This window comes from Labrus bergylta, chromosome 11 (genome assembly GCF_963930695.1).
Source record: "Labrus bergylta chromosome 11, fLabBer1.1, whole genome shotgun sequence".
Classification (NCBI taxonomy): domain Eukaryota; kingdom Metazoa; phylum Chordata; class Actinopteri; order Labriformes; family Labridae; genus Labrus; species Labrus bergylta.
Window position 1 is genome coordinate 9,134,377 of NC_089205.1, and position 23,216 is coordinate 9,157,592.

At 43.8% G+C, this 23,216-nt stretch overlaps 1 protein-coding gene across 3 annotated transcripts in view; it reads right to left on the reverse strand.

The window, feature by feature from the left end:
• Window positions 1-23,216, reverse strand: part of LOC109986251 (SPRY domain-containing SOCS box protein 4) — a 40,180-nt gene extending 16,964 nt beyond the window's left edge. The window contains exons 1-2 of one of the 3 annotated variants that reach the window (XM_020636817.3): window positions 22,803-23,216; window positions 11,142-11,222 (exon numbers count right to left, since the gene is read on the reverse strand). The gene's annotated coding sequence lies outside the window, so the exon portion shown is untranslated. Of the gene's footprint in view, window positions 1-3,900; window positions 4,215-9,339; window positions 9,859-11,141; window positions 11,223-22,802 lie in introns of those variants that run through there. The other 2 variants (XM_029277896.2, XM_020636818.3) reach the window with 2 other exon arrangements.

A 23,216-nucleotide genomic window follows, 5' to 3' on the forward strand; every position in this document is an offset into this window, starting at 1 on the left:
AAAAAAAATGACGTAAACAGATGTCTGCAGCCGCCAAGCCAAGAACACACACTTCCAAATTTGGAGTCAGTCAATCTGGTATAACGTATCCAAGCACTTATAGCCCGCTCTTATATAGCTGTAGTCCAACTGTATGATTACTTTCACAGTTTTACATAATGTGTGAGTGTGTTAGGCTTGTTTATAGTTTCAGGAAACCAAATGTTCCACACTTTGCCTCGGTATCACGCAAGATTAAAATATCACAGCAGAATTTCAAAGGACATAACTGGTTTGAAAAAGCGGCAACCTCCAGTGTAGAAAAATGAAGCCGATGAGGAAGTGTAAAACCCTGCAGTTCCTCGAGTGTCCACTAGAGGCTGGCTGCAGAAGCACAGAAAGTCACAAACACACCCATTCTTAAAAGCCTGTTTTTACAGCAGAGATTAACATGTTTACAGCCTGGTTCAAAAAACCAAATAGTTCTGATTAGCTCATGTCTCGATCGACACACACTGTACGGGGGGGGGAATGTTTTGATGACTCATCCGTTTTGATTTGATGAAGGATAAGAGTTATTCACAATAAGCCGTGTAGCTGACCTTATTGACAGGTGGGCGCGGTGTAACGGTTTGTCAAGAGACTTAAAACCTGCCTCAGCTCCAGCTCTCAGCCTGTCGTTAGGTTGACTGAAAGTTAGACTGAGACAGTATTTCCAGCATTGAGACCGCCATCGATGGGACTCCAGTGCCCCCTGCAGGAACAGATGGGTGACGTCACTCAGGCTTCAAACATTCATATTTACAGTCTATGGTTTTAAATAAGGGACAAACATGAGATTGGTCAATTCTGGCTGCATTCGTTATTGCAGATTACAAATTGTGTTTTGAGGAGGAAGAAAGAGAGGCAGAGGATCAATCCCAACAGCCTGTCTTTAAAAAAAAAAAAAAAAGAAGAAACTGTTTTTTGAAGCCGTCCACATGGAGCTGCTGACATGATAAAGACATTTCCAGCTGGTGTTCATCAAACAAGAAATCAACTTCACCCTAGTTCTTGACCAGCAGGACTTTGTGCACCCTCCGAGGCAAACAGCCTTTACACACACACACACACACACACACACACACACACACACACACAACTGATGTAACTGACTGAACCCGTCATCTGCAACATCGTCAGACAGGACAAACATTGGGACACACACGGTCTGATATAAGCATTGCATCTTCATCCTGATATTGGGACACAGTGGTTCATAAATGAGAAATGAACCATCAGTTGGTGTTAAGATCATTTCAGCACTCTTAAAAAATTTAAAACAGACAGATACCCATCAGTGAGCATCTGGATATCTCATACACCTACACAACAGACTGTTTATCCACTCCTGCTATCATGTCAACAACTGCATTCAAGCTTGTTATAGGGATGCAACAGTCCTAACATTTTCTATGAGCTTAAAAAACTTAGGAGGAAGTTGCCCTGCATTGATTTTGGATTGACACAGAGAATTCTAAGAATTATAGTTGTTTTATTAATTACCATGGGCCCTGATGCATGGCAACAGAAAGTATGTTGCTTTCACTGTAGAGAGTAAAATAGTTAAGTGAAAAAATAAAAAAAAGTTGCAGCTGTGAGAAAGGTCAAAGTTGATGAGGATTGTTTGTGAAAGAATTAAAGGGCAAGAAGTAAAGGACACGCAAGTGAAAGGAGGGAGAAGAGACTTGGTGACAGTAGTGTAAGGAAGCCTGACATTCATATGTGCCATCTTCTCCAACACCTCTCAGAGATCTGAGCGTGAGCACAGTGATCAGCTTCTTCTCTGAGTGGAGGAGAAACGAGGAAAAAAAAAAAAAAATCGGAGACCAGAATCTACAGCACACACTTTTAATCTTAGTCAAGGGATGCAATGACGTGAACACGGCGTCTGGTACAGTGACAACCATTGTTAACATATCAAACATTGTTAGCACAGCCACTGTCAGCACAAGCAGCCCCGACCCCGAGCACAAACTCAGACATATACCCACACGCAGCACTTTGGGGCAAACAAACACAGCCCTGGTAATGCAGGGACTTTGAATTATCAGCCACTTAAACACACCCAGACACTCTTATCAGCACGCCGGCTGGGAGCCATGACAACATTTGCACGAGCTTGTGCGTATGTAGTTAAGCTCTTACTCAAAGATCAAACTGATAGGCCATCAGTGAACAACATTTACAAAGCTTGAAAATGCCATGCTTGGGCTACCTTAATAACTAATAGCTGTTTCATGTTGCAGAGGAACATGACATACAGGAGGGGGCTGGGAGGAGATGCTTTTAAGTGTCTTAAAGCTCCACTTTAAAATAGATGGAAGGCATTGTGATTCATCAGCCAGTCTTTGTCTGCATTATTTATTTTGGGTTTGCTCAAGCCCCTCCACACAGAGGGAGTTTGACATGTTCCAGACAATAGTGAGACTACTTGATGAAATCTCCACTCATTGATCCAATGGTGACACAAGTCTTCCCACGAGTGCTTTAGACCCAACTCACAGACTAAAGTGTCCGGACTTCAGGAAGAAAATCCCCCTCAGACATGTTTCCATGAATGTACTATTCTGCTTGTGATGTTGTTCTTGTGAGAAAACTCTGAAGTAGTTTAAAAAATAAAATCAATATTCCCTTTTCCGTATCAAGCATTAATTAAATATCGATCGAATCGAGCTTCACGATATATCGCCCATCACTAGATTAGAGTAGCAAAAAGTACAACAAGAGATGCATGTGGCTCATCGATCTCCATATTTCAGATATCTCCGATCTCCTTTTATTGTCAGCATTATCCCTGTAGTAAAGTTTGATTTCCATGCCAGCTGAAAAACTCACAACAACTGATATTCCTGCTTTCACACTTCCATAAAACTCCAGAAATATTCAAGATTTTTTTCAAGAGGAGCTGCATGAGTTGTTACGTCATTGGTTGCCTCAGGAGACCCCCCCCGCCCCTGCTGTGAGGTTCATGTGTGAACAATCAGATCAGGGGGATTTCAGGGGCAGTCTGCTGAAAATTTCCAGAGAATTTCAGGAAGAGAAAAAAGCAGTTTTTTATCCTTGATAAATTAAGAACAGTTTTCAAAATAAAACATAAATCAGGCTCCAATCTTAACCACCGACTCCTGAAGGAAACACAGCGCTACTATGAAATTAGACGAGTTTATTTACCCCCAAACACTCGAATGGAAACACTTCTAATGTGTCAAAAGTGGCTTAAAATCTGCCGGACAATCAGACTTTTGTTTCTGCTTTCATGACCCCTTTGTTTACACCCCGGCACAATCAGATGATGACTGCTTATGCCAAGTGTAAATACAAGCTGGGAATGAACTGGCCTGGTGTATCAGCACTGTAACACAACCTAAGTCTTAAATCATGCGTCGGCCTCCTGCCCCTCGCTAGCTCACGTGTTAAAACGCTACACTGACGGTCTCACGCTAACAGCTACAGACATGGTACGGTACAGTCCCTGAAGTTAGCTACATCGTTTGATGAGCCGACCAAAACAAAGAGAAAGTAACAATCAGACAAGAGATGAATTTAAATGCCACTTCCTTACTACCAATATGCACCAATCAATCAAAAAACAATAGATACGGTGACAGCTTCAGCGAAAACCTCAACTTTTACAACACACCACATTTCATTTTGGAGACCCTGCAAGTTCGATATAATTCATACCAAGACTGCTCTCTGGAGCACGCAGAAATCAGGAGGTTTCAACTACTTTAGGAAATGGTCAGCACAGGATGAGTTCAGCAGCAGACTTGCCAACATAGAGACAAGAAACCTGAGAGAATATCCCACACTGGAAGGAGCAGAAACAAGACGTCAAAACACTGAAGTGGTCTCAGAGGTGGGAAGAAAACTTCTTACCATGAACGCATTTTTCCCCAACTGTCAGGCGGCTCTCACACAGCAACGCGAACACGCTATAATGGCAGCCAAGCAGAAGAGTGGGAATACTTGCTCGTCAGTCTGTGGTCGAAAATGAGGTCAGTGTGCAGTCAACAGCCAGACGAGTGTGGGACAGAGCAGAGACAGAAGAGAATAAGTAAAAAAAAGAGAGAGAGTGTGTTTGTTTGTGTGTGTGCGCGTCGGTAAGTCGGTGAGTTCCTGCTTGTGACGCAAAGATTGAAGGGGAAACAGTCTGGCTTCAGTTCCCAGCTAAGGCAGGAAAACAGCTGCTGGAGGGAGGAGGAAGGAGAGGGAAAGATAGAGTGAGGGAGGGAGTGAGGGGAGGGCTTATTGTGGAGCACGCTCAAAGACTTTCCCAAGCAGGACAAAACCTCCCACTCTCACAGACTGAGGAAATAAATGTGGACATGTGGACACACACACACACACACACACACACACGCACACACACACTGACACACAAACACACCGTTCTCCCTCATAAGCATTCAGCCAGTCAGAGAGTTGAACTAAATAGCAGTCCTTTGGAAATGTGTCTTTTGTTGCATTTAAAAACAATCATAGTTAAAGTTTCCCTCTGTGCAGACACGGATTTGACCCTTTAATTTGTATTCATAATTTTTGAGTTCTGTAAACTTGGCACACCCCATGATCAAGTGAAGGTATGCATTATGTTATGTTCAAGAGATAACCGTGCTCAGGCCCAGTTAGTCCTGGAGCAGTGTGAGTGCGCCCAAATACATTTCTCTAATGGCCGTTCAGTATTCAATGTTAGAGTCAGTGGAAGAAGTAAAAGTGCCTTTCTGACATTAACATAAACTGATATTATGATAAGTGTTGTTACATCACGGTACCACACCCGAGCAGTCTGTCTTCCTCTCTCCTCCGCTCTTTACCTGTACCCTCTCATCTTTCTCCCGGGGGAGACAAGAAAGCCTTCCTTTAACTTCTTACCCCCTGCTCCCCCCCAGCTAATGCACACACAGCATTCCTGTCACTGCTTGCACACTTCCTCTTGAAGAGTGTTTCATGCCAAGTTATGCATACATTAACACAAGCATTATTAACACTGGAGCACACACTGTACGAAAAATGCACACTGACCCCAAAACAAGAAGCATGGGGGTTGAGTTTAGGGACAGAGACAATGATCAGGAAACTTGACGAGGAAAAAGACTATATTAACATGTTAAAGGAGATCTTTTATTCTAACTTTCACCATGAATGATGTCAGCCTGGGACACCTGTTAAATAGCGTTGTGAGATGTGCAGCTCAGCTTAATTTCAGCTGCTGTCTCTTTTAAATAAATAAAAATGTGTTATTATGTTGTCACTTTCTCTCCCTTATTTCTCCTTGCACACAGTGGCTCTGGACTTTGATGACAACACAACAGCATAAAAGAAGCAGGCAGCATTAAGATTAAAAACATGTAAACCATTATCCTTTCATCCTTTGTGAAGTAAAGAGAAGACTTTACAAAAAGCAGATCGAAGAGTCTAGTCGTCCAAGGTACAGGGCCAGTCAATAACAGACCCATTTGTCCAGATGACTTCCTGCTCCGAGCTGAAGACGGGCAGCACTCTGCGGACTCCGTGTCTCCGTTTACACAGGAAAAGAATCTGTTGGCAACCACGTGTTGGAGGTAGAAGCTTCAAATCCCCTCCGAGAGACTTTCTTTCTGGTGTTCTCTATCACACTCACACAAACATACACACACCGCCAACTGCTATCCAAACACCAGACACATAAAAGCTAAACCTGCTTCCATGGTGAAGTCTCCCAAGTGTTTGAGGAAAGACAGAAATCTTCTCAAGACAAAGTGTGATGAATGAGTCAGCGTCAGTGAGGAGCTCTTCTGCCTTGTAAGCCAAAGATGGACAGTAACCTAAACAGATACAACAATCACATAATGATACATAGCAATTACTGAATAACTTAAAGGTCCAATCAGTAAGATGTGTACTGAGTGAAATGATAAAGTGACCTTACTATATGATCAGACATCAAGGAAACATGCTATGTTGAAGTGCTGGCTTCTCTGACAACAATGCAGCAGCCAGTATGTCCTCCTTCTAACTTTAGATTCTGGTCCTGAACGCTCTGGATTTGTTTGGACAAGAGAAGGTAGGCGGTTTTAAGGTAACCCCACACGGCCATTTTGGACGCCCCTCGGTTTGCCAGATATGAGAGCAGTTATCAGGTCAAACCAACAGGTGTTGTAGTGATGGAAGTGATTGTACCCGACCTCAAAAGTCTTTGCATGTTTCTAATAAGCTCCTCGAGCAGAAACGCTCTCAAACTAGGATCAATATTGGAGATGCTTTTGAAAAATGGAGAGAGGTTAGAATACAGAAAGGTTTACAGACCGATGCAGACAGAGAGGGGGCTGGGGGAGACAGCTCTCTACAATGTTTTGAATTTAGACTTTAGTACCCATTTTAAACACTAGGTGTCGGAACTACATATTGCTCCTTTTAGAATAAACAATGCCCCTAAAAAAAGTAAAGTGTAGGATTAATATATTTACCCAGGTTAGTTTCTCGTATTTTTAAGCTTCATCTATCGTCTTTTCTTTGACTGACAATATCTTGCTGTCGTCTATCATTTTTGCCAATTAACCTCCGTTCATTTTACCCTCATTCACATCGTAAGCTCCATGGCGGCTCCTCTGCCTCTAATCTACTTTCTCTGCCCACCATGTAGAGGCAGACGACTTTCCACCAGCGAGTCTGGTCCTGCCCGTTAATAGACAGCTTTCTTTGCCACAGTTGCAGAGACAAGTGCTCATGATGGATCAATCGTGGGTCACTAAATAATTTAACGCATAGCATGGACTAGACCAACGTCTTTATGTTAAGTGTTCTGCACTATATGAATGACTGAGAGTTCTCAGCACACAGGCGACACTAGGTTGGTCTTCATTAGTGCAGTGGGTTTAATGTTCCATTAAATGTCTTTAATGTGGCTAGTGGTTGTTGTATTAAAGGGAAGCTACTGTGGGAATGTCACACACACACACACACACACACACACACACACACGAAGTGATCATCAGATAGGCTGCAGATATACCGCAGGCTGAGCTGCATTAAGCCAGACAAATATCCACACACACTTTGGCAGAGGACATTCAACTATACTTGGAAAAGTCTGATACTGTTCTTGTTATTGTCATGTAAGCTGAAGTACCCGTTGTATGCAACACAGGCTATAAGTGTGGATGACAAGGAGGCTGAATTCACAATACAAGTGGGAAATCCCACTTGTATGGCTGCCACATTAAACATTGAGCAATCATATAGAGGTGGGAAGACCTGTATGACGCAGTGAGGTAGTGTTAGCTTGAGCTCCTGAAATGGTGCATCACACCTCACTCGGTGACTCACTTCCCTGACTTCTGGGAGAGAACCTGATGTTGTTGAGAGAAACTGTCTAGGGGAGGTTTCATTTCAGGCATGATGAAGCAGTTTAAATGGGTTTACATACCCAGTCAATCGGGGTAAATTAAATTAAATACTGCTGCATGAAGGAGGTCTACAGAAGTCCACACGTCACCACCAGCTTAACCAGTTTAATAAGAAGTCCACTGGAAAAAAGAGTTTTCCTTTCACCTGAAAGGTTAAAGTCAGAGCTCAATGATATTTAACAACGTGCTGCTGGCTTTGTGTATTGCTAACATCATCAAATATTTGGGAATCTGGACACAAACATCAGTTACATCCTGGCATGTCTGTCACTGTTTTTGGACCGTTTTAAAGTCAGTGCCTCAGGTCTGGGTTTCAAAATCCATAAATACGTCAGACTTGACTGAGCTGATTTTTTAAAACTTTCCCCACAGGAGATAAATCATAATGTCATTTGGTGAGTGTTGCACATAAAACAAACTAAGTGATCCCCCTCTGTAAGAGTGACTTCTAATCATTTAAATGCTAAAATTGCCAACCGTTGAAACGTTAATGTGTTGTTGTTTTTTTTTGTTTTTTTTTTTAAACGTGGTAACATGAGCATGTCAATGCACAAAGCAACAGCGGTGCATTTACAAGAGGGATGTACAGACAGTGGACCTTATCGCTCTCTCCCCCAATCTCTCTGCTGATGTGATTTTGCACTCTTGCTGTGTCTTATCTCTCTGCAGTAGTCGAGAGGGACGTTTTTTTTGTTTTGTTTAAACGCGTGTTAACATTTAAACGTTTTTGGCCCGACGTGTAAAGGTTTAGCAATTTGATCAGTTTTGCACACCACTATTCTCTACCCTCTTCAGAGGTAGTGTTACGGGCTAACACACAACCCCACAGCTAAATGCTATCCCAGCACCCAGGCCAAGGCCAGTGAGCCCGTAACCCAGGGGTGCCCAAACAGTCGATCGCGATCGACAGGTAGATCGCTGACTGATTCTCAGTCGATCGCGAGATGTTTAGTCAATATAAAATACAATTGTAAAATAGAAAAGTGATTTCAATTTCATCTCATTGCACTGTTTCCCACACACGATACCTGTGTTGGGAGCCCAAGTATACTTCCGACCTGTTTGTATTTAATTTTTCATTTATTCATGAAATTGCTGCGTGCATGAGAGAGCGAGCGAGAGAGCGAGCGCGCGCAAGAGAGAGAGTGCAGGCATGCGCAAGGACGTGCAGGTAAAACCGGGGGGGTAAATGTTTTACAAAAAAGTCATATATAGAAACTATGCTACAAGTATTAAGCGCATTTGATGTAGCTGCAGCTACTTTTCTCTGCTCCTCTCTGCTGTCATGACTGTGAGCATCGCGGGGCACACCAACATACAGCACAAACGCATACACACACACTTGCACTGGAGCGCCAGCCACCACGCGAACCTTTTTACTTTTTACTTTTAGTGCTACAGCATACAGTTGATCCGTGATCCGTACGGACCGAGGCGGGAACACACGTGACCCGGTCAAACGGTCGGTTGGACTTTACTCCGTTCACTCTCACCGTGTCTGCAGCTAATTTAACAAAAGCAACATCATCTCACAACAGCCTGCTGTAGTCTGTGAACATCTCCACACAGATTAAAGTTGTTTGTTGTAAACTAAATTAAGGGAAAAACATATGTGATATAAATACAAACGTAATATTAAAATGTAGCCTACCCTAAAATAAGAGTTTTAAAAAAAGTATGTCGATATTGCATTATTTTTTACAGAACTCTCATTTATTATATCTGATATTATTTTCTGTTTGTTGTTTGAGTATTAAATGCAATTGTAGGCTGTCGGTAAAGGCTATGGCTCACTATGTGGACTGGTAGATCTCGGCAGACTGGCAACTTTAAAAGTAGATCTTGGTTCAAAAAAGGTTGGGCACCCCTGCCGTAACCCAAATGCCTCTCCTTACGTGCTGCACAAACGTGAATGTGCATCCTGCCCCACCTGAATGTGTGTGCAACTGTCCTGTCCGCTTGAGGGGCACGTGTAGGCGACCCACTCCCAAAGATCCTGGCACGTGCCGCGACCAGCTCACTAGAAAAGCCCGATCCACGAAGCCACCTGGGGTACGATCTCCCCCGCCAGCCCTCTCCCCCACATCAGTCCAGTTCATGTGCAAAAAGCACCCGTGGAGTGCCAAAACAAAAACAAACGTCACTTCAGACCCAGTCTCTCAGGTGCCTGCGTCCTTGTGGCGTCTCTTCGACTCGAAACCAACTCCCCCCGGCTCCTCCGCAGGTGCTGCTAATGAAGATTACAGAGACAGAGACAGAGCCACCACACCCCCCCTCAGGTGTGTCATCAGTACTGACCCTGCTTCTCCTCCTACTAACCACGCCTACTGCTAAAGACCCTGAAGTGAATCCTCATAACAGGTAGTAACAGAGGCGATATAGAGGAGAGACGGGAACAGCGGAGCCAGCAGGGGAGCGCAGCCCTGTGTGTGTGCATGTCTGACTGTGTGTGTATGTGGAGCTCCTGCCGTGCCGTGTTTCAACAACGCTGATACACAATGTGAATTTACAGACTGGGACACCTACATTAACCATAATGGAATCAATATGAATGTACAAAGACGTGATGACAGCTGGAAAAGCTGTGTGAAAAGGGCTAAAGAAACTATTTCTATCCCACAGTCTGAAGAAATTACCGTATTGGTCCGAATATAAGACGACCCCCGTTTTTCAACACTCATATTTAGAAAAAAAAAGATTTGCAGACCAGATCTTGTTTTTATAAAGAACTTTTTTTAAAGAACTTCATTTTATTTGAAAATAACAATATTTAAAACACATTGAATTAAACACCTGTTGTATTAATAATTATAATAATAATTAACATACCGTATTTATCGGTATAGGCCTACGGCACTTTTCAAAACAAAGTGTTTCACAAGGGCGAACTATGTACAGTATGATTCAACATTAACAGAGGAATAACAGAGGAAATACAGGCCACATCTTAAACTAAACTAAAGCTCGCCAAACTTCTCCTCCGATGTCTCCTATTCCTCACACACGTCCTCCGCCCCGCTGTGTTCTCTCTCACTGTCATCACTCCCCTGCTCCTTCCAGAGCACGTCATGTGTATTGACATTTAAAGGGACAGGCGAACAATTAGAGCTGCGCTCTGAATACTAGACCCCGAATATAAGACGACCCGACTTTTCCGGACCTATTTCGATGGGGAAAAAGGCCGTCTTATATTCGGACCAATACGGTAGTTATGAGGTCCCGATTCTGTTGTATTCTCAAACATACACAAATATATGCGTCATCTGCACGTGGTTGGTATTGTCATGTATAAAAGGAGTTAAATGTAGCAAACAAGTTAGTGACATAGTCCAATACGCAAGACAAAACCTGAATAGAATCCCTAAAGCTGTGCTACATACCATCCGTTTGGGATGGGACATGTTGAAATATTAAGCAGCCGCGGTAGATCCATTTCCCTGTGCCTACAGGTAAACCTAAACGAGTCGGCTCAGGTGTCCACAGCTGGCTTGTAGAATATGAGGTCGATCATCATATCATCAATAACGATCAGACACCTCTCATCACGAGTGGGACATTGTCCAAAAGGCTCTGAGTACTAGTTGTACTCAGTATTTGCTGAATAAGCAAAAAAGTAATTCTTCCACCACCACCACCACAACACAATGCTCTGACCAGCACCAGGCTTTACATACAGACAGATAAGCAAAGAGCATAACGAATGCAATTTGTAATGAAAGTAGACAAGCTCACCTTTTAATCCATCTGAGTGCAGGGGTCTGGAGAAAAGTGTATCTCCACACGGTCAACAGGGCAAAGGTCCCACAATACTTCCTGTTGAGGAAAAGATGCAAAGGTGTGATTAGGGGGAAACTTAGAAGGTGTTTGCTAATTGGTAGGAGGTTTCATTACAATCCAAAAGATGCTGTAATGAAAGAGTTTGTTCTAAAAAATAAAATAAAAAGCTAGCAGTGCAATCTTAAACCCTAATCTTAAACCCTGACGACACAGACGTCCCCCAACCCCCAACCTTCAGCAAGGTGATCAGGCACTACTACCACTCGACGTCACTGACACCCATCCACCACCATCAGACTGTATCGTCACCACAACCACCGCTGTCCTCTCTCACACACGGCCTGCTCCGACCTCCACCTCAGCAGCAAGGAAGTGTGAACAACAGGAATGTGGGGAATGCAAAGGAGAAATCCTTCTTGCATCTTACCCCATCTCCTTCTATCCCATTTTTCTTAACAATGAGTTCGGTCTTTAACCTGCTCTTTTGTAAAGTGTCTAAAGATAACACGCGTTATGAATTGGCACTATGCAAATAAAGATTGATTGTCCAGTAAACGGCCCAATCAGAGGCAGTGTTTGCCTACAGAATAAGTGCCTTTGGTCGGTCGCTCCCCTGAGCAAACTTTACTCTCCACTCTACATAAAAGCAACAGCTCATTTTAATATTCATGCAGCAGTAAACTGTTTAATTTCACAATCACAACTCTTCTATCGTTAAAGAGAGAGAAGGGGGGGTTATGAGAAACTATAAACAAGGGGACAAATCTCTCCCTCGTTATGTTATAGATCCACACTGACCATCCTCTGTACTAAAATACAAACACTGAAAATGGAAAAGAGAACGCTAGGCCAGACATTTTAAAACAAAACATCATAAATCATTAAAAAAAATATGTTATCATTTTCTAGAACTATGACTAAAAATGATAATCAAAGCAGCTCAGAGAGGCGTGTGACAGAGAGGCGTGTGACAGACAGGAGGCGGTGCCAAATTTTCTCCCCGTGGTCAGACATGTCTAACTCAAAGCCTGATGGTCGCCACCTCAAAACTGTCACTATGCATTGATTTGCTGTAACTGCAAGCCCTGTGATTGGTCTGTTGGGTAGAGTCGCAATTCCTGCATTTACAACTTTTCTGCAGAAGGTCAGAACGCCCTTTATTAGCTTCAACATAACAGGCTCAGATTCAGTCGCCATGGTTATCTGTACACGAACAATGTACTAGTGCTCACAACGGCGTAGGCCAGTAGTATAAACCAGGCTTTTGTCTTTAAGTGCTGTTTGGAGAAGCGTATACCACTTGAGTATACAAGTATAAATCAGTGCATTTATATGTCACATGCAATTATTCTTAGCGTTTGATAGTAACCCAACTCCATGGCATGGTAATGAGAATAAATGTTTCTTTCCATAAAAAAATATTTTAGATAGATCGCTTTCTCCCAGTGACCTGGTTTCCAATGTTCATGTAAATGTGATATGGGAGATGACATCATCAACCCACCCTTCACTCCTTTAAAAACACAATCATCACACAATTCAGCAAAGGGTGTTATCTTGTTAATTATGCATTCAAACGAGCAGCAGAGGGCATGTTTGGCAGCGAGGGGAGCGCTGGACTGGTGGAGGACAGGTTTGGATAGCACCAAAGTTGTGAAATTAATTTGTTATCAATGAGGCCTTGAGGATTTTCACACCGATTAAATGAATCACACAACACAAAGGCCCAGCTCCCCCCCACCCCTCCTCTAAAATCATCAGGGTCCTTTTAAAGAATCCAAATCATATTCCTTTTTACTCAGTGAGCTTTCACGAGTGCACAACGGAATGAACAGGGACGGGTATGAGTACACTGCAACAAACTACCGCTCCAACATCGTCTCTTTAAGCAACATTGCAGTTAGTAAGATAGCAGCAGGGGGGCTTCTCTGCCAAATTATAAACCCAAGAGAAAAACAAGTAAGCACATGGAAGCACACACACACACACAACTAAGTGATCCATGCTGAGATGGTATGTGGTCTGAAGAGACAGCAGGGGGGCTTACATGGCTTATGCAGTAGCCTTCTCTCCAATGCCCCTCACTCGTCACCACCTGTTTCATCCCACTCTGCCCAAATACAGCTCCAGTAACAACCAGTGAGCTCTTGTAGGGAGTCTATGTGGAAACAGGAGTCAAGGGGAGCGGAACGACGTAGAAACATTCGTAACAGATAACCTCTGAGGATGCTCCTCCCTATAGTCGTGAAGCTTCTTTTGCATCAAACAAGTCAAAGAGAGAAAGAAGGTTCTTTAAACCCCTCCCTTTTTTTCTCGAGTCCGCCTGTTTGTAAACGGAGAACACTTCATAATAACATAAAGCCATGCATGTGCTGTATTACGACGTTATGTAGCCTACAAGAGGTTACCGTGCTTAGGCCTGGTTTGTCCTGGAGCAGTGTGAGCGCAGGTCGTGCCGGCCATTGGGGGAATGGGGAAGGGGGGGCAATCGTGCTTAAGCAGGGTACGGATGCCAGATAGATAATTTCTCTGGCGGGAGAAGTCTGCAGAAAGTCTAGGTGAACACATTAAGCCGTTCGTGTGCACACACACTCGTCACCCCTGGGCATCATGGGGACATTTTCAGGAGTGCAGTGCATGTTTAAGATGTGCTTAAAATTGTTCCTGTTTTCTCCAAATTTGAGCAACAGTATTTGTTAGCATCTGACCTCCTGTTCATATAAACCTGATAATCAGTGCACAGTAAACAAGGTGTAACTCTGCTTTAGTTCACACACACTCTGGAGTGCAGTTTAATGTTTCCCACAAGAGGAGAGAGGAGGCTGGCTGAGCTGGAGGGGATCTCTCCCATCAGTGTTGGGAGGCAGCAGGACCCGGGTTACACAGAACTGCAGCTTTTAATGATTGGACATTTTTAATGATGGTTAGAGGGAAGAATGGCAAACCATTTATCAGTAGGAGGCCCATGGGAGACTGCAGCCCTGAGCCGTTTCTGCCTCATCTACTTTCTATTCTGCCAATCACATTTGTTTCAGTTAAAAGACTTCCTCAAGTGGCCAATCATTACGGTCGTCTTGGGTCTACACTGACACTGCAGTTATCAGAGACTATTGAACGGAACTATAAAAATGCCAGCAGAAAGCTAAAGCCCTTTATTTACTTTAGAGTTTGAAGTTACAGAAGGAGTGCAAATTAAGATGCAATTCTGTTCATTTGTCATTTAGGATATCTCAATATTTTGCATTGAGGATCCTGTGCAGGTGTAATGTTTGTCTGAATCTGCAGGGTACTTAGGAGTGTCCCAAGTTCTTGCAAGGCTAATTAGATGAAATGCTTTTCAATTAATCAAATAACACTCTAACGGCTTCCTCATTTAGATTTCACAACTCGATTTTTGGGGGAAAGTCAAATAGAAATGACAAGACGACATGGCAACACACAAGAGCCCCTTTGAAATGAGAGCCTCATACTGGTTCTTCAATTTCCCATCAACACACAGAAATTATCTTCCCATCAAAGTTACTCCATCATCAATGACAGAAACTAAGTCTTAATACTGATATACTTAAATTAAATGTTTTGGCATGTGTCTCCAAAGATTGGAAAACAATTGTTGGTATGGTCAAAGTCTGGTGTCCTTTATATGCAACTTGATTGGATTGGAAAATTATTGTCCCCGAGGGGCTATTTGGTTTGCAACGAAGGTTTGGTTTGGCCCTCCTAACAGAAGTGAACCTCCTCCCTGTCGTCAGAAGTCTAAACTCTGTATGCAGGGGGTGCTGAAGATCCTTCAGGACAGCCTTTGCATTCTGGTTGGCTCTTATTTGAAAGACACGGCCGAGATCATTCAACGATGCAGAGGTTACCAAACACACAGATCGTCACAGAAGTTTAAATGGACTGTGCTGAGTAGTTTTAATGTAAACAAATCTCCAGTCTCTGATTGGCCAATCTCTGCAGAGGAAGCATGACAGACTCTTACTCACTCCTGTTCTCTCCACTCAAATCACCAACTCGCAGCACATTTCAAGACAAGTGTATCTGGCTGAGCTCCACGATGACTTTGACTGGCTCTGCATGAGCGCCATGGAACGGCTCTGATGGCATAGAGCTTAACTCGGACGCATGTTAGCAGATCAAAGTAACATGTTACTTTAGCAGCTGAATCAGCTCGGTGTGCGAGTGTGGAGCTTGTGGTCTTATCTTCCCCGAGAAAATAAATCATTAACTACATTCAAACATGCTTTGAATTGAATTTGGATAATTAATTGGCTGCTGTGCTCAAACACTTGATTGAGCTGTAATTAAAAATGCAAACAACATGTAGAAAAAAAATAGAGGGGGGGTGATAAGACCGGGGCGTGAAACAGTCTGTTTAATGTTTGTGTTGCTTTGATCTAACCTCTTCCTTTCTCTGCGCCCCAAAAATATTCAGCCTCAAAGAAGTGTTCATTTCTCTCTAACCTCAGGAGAACTCACTTCAGTTCCCCTCGACGCTGCAGCTTAAATGAACTATTTTACGAATGATGATGTATTAAGAGTGCAAGGCAAACTTTTGACTAAGTGAATCCATTTGCTGCTTTTGTTCTCTTTGACTCTCTTTGCACATCTCAAACTGAATACATAACCTTAAACGACTCATGCAATAAAAAAAAAAAAAAGGAGACACGGGGAGGATTACAGTAGTTCTTAGATGGAACCGACTGCTGTGACTGAAGAAGCCGACATCTTTGCAGGGCGACCCAGCCGGCAACAAAGCTGCTGATCGGTAGTGAAGCAATAGGATCCCAGTAGAGCAGATAGAAGAACTCAATTATTCATGACAGTGTAGTGCTGCTGAACAGTGGCTGCCTTCTTGTGGTGGCTGAAACTTGACGTTTAGATATGTGCATCAACATGTTTTAGTTGGGGTAAATGACAGAAAATTAAAAATCAAGAGGCATTCTGTTATTGTGTTGGACTTCACTGTAAACCACTGTCCTCCTGTGGAGTTCAGTAACTCCAGTGTTTCCCACACATAGACGATACCCGGGCATAAACTGCCATGTGCAAAGAGAGAGAGAGAGCGAGAAAGAGACAGCGGGAGAGCAAGAGAAATACTGGGTCCACTGTTTGCATGTTCCTTCTGTAAAGGCACCGATTAAGATCCAATGCTCTTGTCAAAACTGACGCTTCTCATACCTCCGTTTCAATATGTTTCTGCAGCTGCTTGCTGCAGATGCTGCCCTGCAGTCTTAGTTTAGCATGTTTGCTGTGATACTTGCATCATCCATTTCTACACCCCGTCCCTCGCTGGCGCCAACTCCACCGCCCAGGTACAGCGTCATTCTGAGGGAAACACTGAACTCCCTTTCAGTGAAGGTTTTATACATCCATGACCTGTTTTTTCACTTGTCTTATTTTAATCTGGTAGAACTATTACCGTCTCACATACAGGATCTTGTTGGGTTGCTGGCTTTAGACAATCCTTCACAAGATGTCACAGTAGCTGAGTGTGCAAAGTTCCCTCCCCTGAAATATGCATCAGACATGGCCCTTCCTGAGTTGCTAAGCTGAGCAGCATGAAGTTTCCTCGTAAGACAACGCTTTATCAACAGTTTTTTAATCAACGTAGGAGCGGAGAAGAAAACTTAACGAGGCCGCTTGGTCCAGGTCTCCTGGTCCCAGGATATAATCATCATCACCCCTTCCCACTCAGTGCTGCAGTCGCACATCGGATCATCCTGACTCGTTGCGGATATTCCACCAGGAGGCTGGCAGGAAAAAGCCAGATGAAGTTGGGCTGAAAGTTTTGTCTGTTTGTCTGGAAGTTGGGGTGTAAATAGGGCTTAATTGTTATTTTGCTGATGAGAGAAATGAAAAGAGGGACTGATACAGTGAATGATGAATGAAAATGAAGTTAAACAGGGTTTAGTTTATCAGGCGTCAGCAGCTAATGATGCAGAGAAGGCAAAGACGCATTGAGGAGGTCAACACTAAGGATCACAGGTTCAGTTGGAGCGAGAGTGCACTTATACAAATACAGATACAGATTTGTCTGAATATTCAGAGAGATGCAGAAATTAGCAAACTTCAAATAGTCATTTAAGTTTTCAGTCACGTATGCGACGTAGGACTGCATCAACACACAAACACCACACAACAGGAAGTGACCTGAGGTGAGATGATTCACATGGGATGGGTTTCTGCAGAGTGTGCCCTCATGTTGACCCTGAGCTTTGGGCACACTGTTTTGCATGGCAGATTGGCATGGCAGGAACTAAGATGGAGATGAAGGGAAAAGAAGCGGGGGGGAGGAGGGGGGGGGGGGGGTAGACAGCTGGTAGCATGAGGCAGAGTTTGGGGTGTTAGTGGAAGGATGTCTGCTTTGAAACATTGAAGAGGAAAACTAACTTTGTCCAGTTGAGAGTGGGGAGCTCATCTTTGTATAAGAGAAGTCTAAAGCTTATGTTAATCTATGTAAAGACCCTCAGGTTCTCTGTGGATTGTAAATGAGAGCTAAAAAAGAAAAAGAGGAGGACGAGGAGGTCTCTCTGCTGGACAGTGCAGCAGTGTGTGTGTGTGTGTATGCAGAATAAACTGAACAATTCATGAGTTTATAAAAAGCCAGCCCCTGCAAAGCTGCATGGACATATGGTGAGAAAAACTGTCTCAGTTAGAGTCACTCCTTAATACAAATGACTGAGCTGATTGTTGAGACATATTGCTCAGTGTTTCACACACCACAAGACAATACCTGGACGCGCCACCCAGATATACTTATGTCCGCCTAAGTATCCGACCTGATTTTATTTAGTCACAGAAAATTGCCACAAGCACGTAAGAGAAACTGAGAAAGAGAAGACGGTGGACGTAAATTAACAACGTCCGGTCCTCACTTTAGTGCACGTACCAGTAAACTGTGAGCCCAGACTCCCGATGCAAATCCATGCCCACAGCACAGTTTGGGGCAAGGATTTGCTGTTAAGTGCCTTTTGTTGATGAGCTGATTGAGGTGCAATGCTCATGTCAAAACAGATGCTTTGTTTCAATGAAGGTCAAAGGTGAAGCAGCTCGATCAGGCTAGGTAGTCATGTTGAGACTCTAACGTTTACGGCACCAGCAGCCATGCTGTTACTTCTTTGTATTGACTCGCTATTAAAAGATGATCACAACAGCCTTGCAGAGTTCTTCGACACTGGAAATCCTCCCCCAGCTACAGCTATTCTTCACTCCACTGTTTAGCTCGTTGTCTCTTTACAACCATTAGACTCAAGTTTCTTCTGGAGGGCATCCATCAGGTTGTTTTCCCTTCCTACTTCGACACAAAGATACTGAGGTCACCCACCGCGGTGTCATCTCATGTTATACTGAGCAGATTAGTGACTACATGGGGATCATAGTTTCCATTCACAGGACCAAGTAGCTGATTGTGGCACACAATGCAGAGCTGTGGATGCACCAGTATAGAAACATGTGGGTGGAAGCTTCTTCCAGGAGGAGAGCGTTACACCACATCCGTCTCTGATTGGAAAGATAAACAGCACTGCTGCTAGCTCTTGTGGAAACATCCCTCCTTCCCTCCACCTCGCTCCGTCCGTCTCACTGCCTCTCCCAAGTTTAGGACATTTTTCATCAGCTCGTAGAGATGCATGAAAATAACGGCACAGTCTGTCTCCAGCACAGACGACACCAGCAAATGAGCAGAAACCTATTTTGTTAACATGCAAATCATTTCTGCAGAAGGAAAACTCGGAGTGTGATTTGCAAGGAAGCATAGCATATTACTGAAAACTTCAATTAAAAGCTCATCCCAATTTAAGGCCCACTCCCTTTAACTCGCCTGGTGCTGCTGCACATTGTGACAAATAAGACAGCTCTCAATTAGAGGCTCCGATGCTTTCAGTGATGAAATAGTGAATGGCTCAAACACAAGGAGAAAAAGCAGCAAGACACAAAAAACATAAAGATGAACTTCAACATCTGTCCAAGAAAGACAGAATAATGCTTGTTTGTGTGCAGGACTTGACGCAGGTTTGCATGCTGTTTTAAGCAAGATCCAATAAATGATTTATTTCTTTATTGCTATCCTAATTTGGTAAACAGTTCAATGATTTATTTTTGGTGTAAATCTACAATTTCATAGTATTTTCCATTTTTTTGTTGGAATATAATTAAAAGCCTGTCTCGTCTTTACGCCTGTCCCAAACAAAGACAGGATCATTTCATAGACAGAAGTGAATAAAAGCCTGGGCTATCAATAGAAGTTATACGATATTAAAACTCTTCTATCCTGTTTGGAAATGGGTCCTTTGTTCCATCTAATCAATACTGACGGTCTGAAGATGGTGGTAATGTCGTACAGAGACAAACTGGTGACAGGATGTGCAGTTACAGCTTCAGACTCCTTCCAGAACAAACAAACAAATAGCTTAGTGAAATGTTGCTACTTTTTACTACTCTTTCACGCAGTTGTTCAGTTAACCTCATACGGGCGGACTGATGGTAACATTTGTTGCTTTCTTTCCACTCACAGTTTTTAAAAAGATCAACTGTATTAGTTGAACTGCAGCTCTCAAACTCCAATTACTCCCAAGAGTCACTCAGAATCATTTAAAGAGCCGTCAAGAGCAACTGAACATGAGTGGCAGCGATTACACAGAGCTATTTAATTCAGTGGCAGCCACTCGAGTGATTACATTCTATTACACCGTGCAAACACGAGGGCACCGCTGGCCTTTTAAAGAGGACCTGCTGTCCCGTAAAGCCCAGGCGTGGCCCCGCTCAGCACCCGATTGCTCTTAATGGGATTTCACAACATTACCATTCTACTGAGTCAGCATCAGACATGCTGGCTACAGTGGCACTCTGCTGAAACGGCCTGACTATACTCTGCTGTGTGTGTGCGTGTGTGTGTGTAGGAGGACGAGAGCGAGTGTGGGGAATAGGGTTGGACAGTTATCCTACATGCTTGGACTTTAGTAGAATCCCTCGAAGAACACACTACTGAAAGTACATCCTCTTTAAACACAACCACAAAATGTAGGAAAAACAGATCCTAGGAGGAGGCAGCTGAAATCCATGAGCAAGGCAGCTCCTGTTGTAATACACATGAACAGCAGAGGGTCAGACGGCTTTCACACCTCGAGTAAAGTCCTGAAACACTCTTGATATTTCCAGGAGGAGCTGTAAGTGTGAACGCAAACAGCCAAATGTTTCTCTCAGACTTTATCCGGAGTTTCTCCTGCCAGCCCCCTCATATTTTTCCACAGCAAGAAAGCAGGATATAATCAGGAGAATTTACCTTGAGCAAGTGGGGGGGGGGGGGGGGGGTATAGAGTATATGAATGAGACCGCTACGATCTCTGTGCTCTAATGAACCTGCTGCATTATGTTTCCTGTTCTCCAGTATGTTCTTCTCCACTCTTTACTTCAGATTGTGATTCTGTAGCATTGATATAAGGACAAATATTCACATTATAGCGCCGTATAGAGGATTCTGCTGCTTCGTCCCCTACTTCTGCATCATTCCACTGCCCCCCTCCGGTCTGACAGCGACAGTCTCCAGCCATGAGGTGCATGTGTGAACAACCAAGTCAGGAGAATATCTGGAGCATTCCTCCTGAAACTATCTAGATACCTTGCTGCAGACGGGCTTGCTGGAGAAACTCCAGGTGAAGTCTGAGTGACGGTGTTCACAAATACAGCTCCTCCTGGAAATATCAGGAGTTTTTCAGAAGTTTTCTGCAGGTGTGAAAGTGTTGTGAATAATGAAACTCCTGCCTATATAACGCCAAGAAAGGAGAGTGCTCTGAATGCTGATTTTCATGATCAATGTCAAGGCGTCGTTATGTTGGCAGCAGGGGAGCATTGGGGACAAAAAGCTGTTATTACCTGGGGTGTCACCCTCAGCTGTCATTAGGGCGAATTTGCTACTTGACACTGGAGGGACCGCGGAGCAGCACAGCAGTCATTTCACACCTCGTGTCAACATACATTTCCCAAATATCCTGACAATGATGTGAGCTATTAGTTTCCACCCACAGTACACGGTTCCCCCAGTCAGGCTGCTGCCGCTAACTTTTAGTTGGAGATGTTGAATGTTTTCTACCTTGACTAAAAGTTGTGCATGCCTTCAGCGATGCAGAGACACTGAAATGATTTCATCACTCATTGAAATTCAACCTTATTGTGCAGCTGCAACTATACGAGAACTTTAAACACACATATGATAGCCCCCTGCTGTCCTGCACTCACGCTGCTCCAGGAACAAACAGGACCTGAGCATGAAGTGTTCCCTGCTTGAGCAAACGATGTCGACTTTAGGGGTCAAACATGCTATGGCACAGTCTGGATTGCCTAGTGTGAGTGCGTCCTGAAACACTGAGGATCTGGTCCTGTTTATGCCACCCACCGGTGCTGTAACAGGGAGGTCACGGTGGTCACAGGGTCAAATCTCGGGTGGTGGAAAATAGAGTGCAGGGGTCAACAGCTCCTCTATGACCTGGCTTTCAACCGTGCAGGGAAGCCAATTAAGATTCAAACCATTAGTCAAACCAAATACGAGGAGCAAAACAAAAGAAAAACTGCTGACAGTTGTTGTTTGTTGCACCGAATACAACCAACCAAAAAAAACACAACAGTGAGCCAAGCGACCACATCAGCCCTCCATGTTCTCTATCTCGCCATCTGCTGTGGTCCTCCCACACAGATCTCTCATAACACTTGATCTGGACGGTAGCCTGCCAATACCCAGGAGGGCAAAGCAGATGGTGTGGTTACAGGCAAAACATTTAGCCTTTGAATAGCAGGCACACTGCTAATCAAATGGGCACTGAGTGAAGTCAAACAGTCCACTTTCTACTGTTGCTTTTAAGTCATCACGGTGGCTTGTTTGCTCACCTGAGTTCAGGTCGGCTTCAGGTTTTTCAAAGCACAGAGTGTGGAGGGGAAAGCAGTTGGAAGAATCCCGTAAAATGCTGCCAAGGCAACATCATGAGATTAATCTTTCCACTCCCATCGAGGGTAAATTGAAACTGTCATTTAATGTGTGCCTGAGTGAGTCATTAATAGAGTTGTTCCTTTAAGGAGGCTAACTGGTTTGCAGCAGCAGGCGTGAGCAGAACTCCCTCTTACAAGAGAAGAAAGCAAATCCTGGTAGCCCAGCCTGTATCATGACATGCGTTCACTCCATGAAATGCCTTCATAAATAGATTCTAGGACTTTCTTAGGGGCTGTTTAGTGCGTCACGAAACACTTAAATGCGTGAGAATGGTTCAATAAGTCAAATAAGCGACTTTTTCAAGTTATTAATTCGTGAAAAACATGTCAGAAGAAACCCCGTATGAGCCTTCTTTAACTCCTCCGTGCTTGTGTTTGTTGTCAAGGAACAACAAATGAACACAGTGAGCAGACTTTGACGAACGCAGTCTGCAGTCCTCGCAGTGCGCGGAGGGAAATGATCGGTGCTGTTGTTCGGCGACCTCAGAAAACACAAGAGGAAAGTTTGAGACCCGAGTTTTTTTGGATTCCCGCAAAGCCAAGCGACACTGTAACACAGTCTCAGTGCCTGTACAGATGTTTTCGGCACCATTTTTTTTTAAAGCGATAGGTAAGAAGGGAAAGAAATAAACTTACCGTGCGTCCTCTCCAAGGCAAACAGTCTCTCCAACACGACGCCAACTTCTCTCTTTCCTCGGTGAAAACAACCCGAACAGCTCGAGACAATTAGTGACATTAAATAATTATAGGAAAGTGTTAAAAGAAAGGCAAAAAAAAGAAACAGCCTCTACGAAGTCGACATTGTGTCCGTGTTGCGCGAGGTGAAATGGTTTGCACGCGACGGGCGGCTTTCTTTGTTCCTCCTGCCTGCAGCTCGTTCCGTGGAGATCTTCTCACCGTTCATGTGTCCCTGACTGCCGCTGATTGGCTGATGGCTCGGGATCAAGAAAAGGTGACCAGTATCAAGTTACACACTCTAAGAACACGGTTTCCGATCACGACGTCCATGAAGATACTGTTTTGCGCAAACGTTGCCGTCATGCTGAGTGG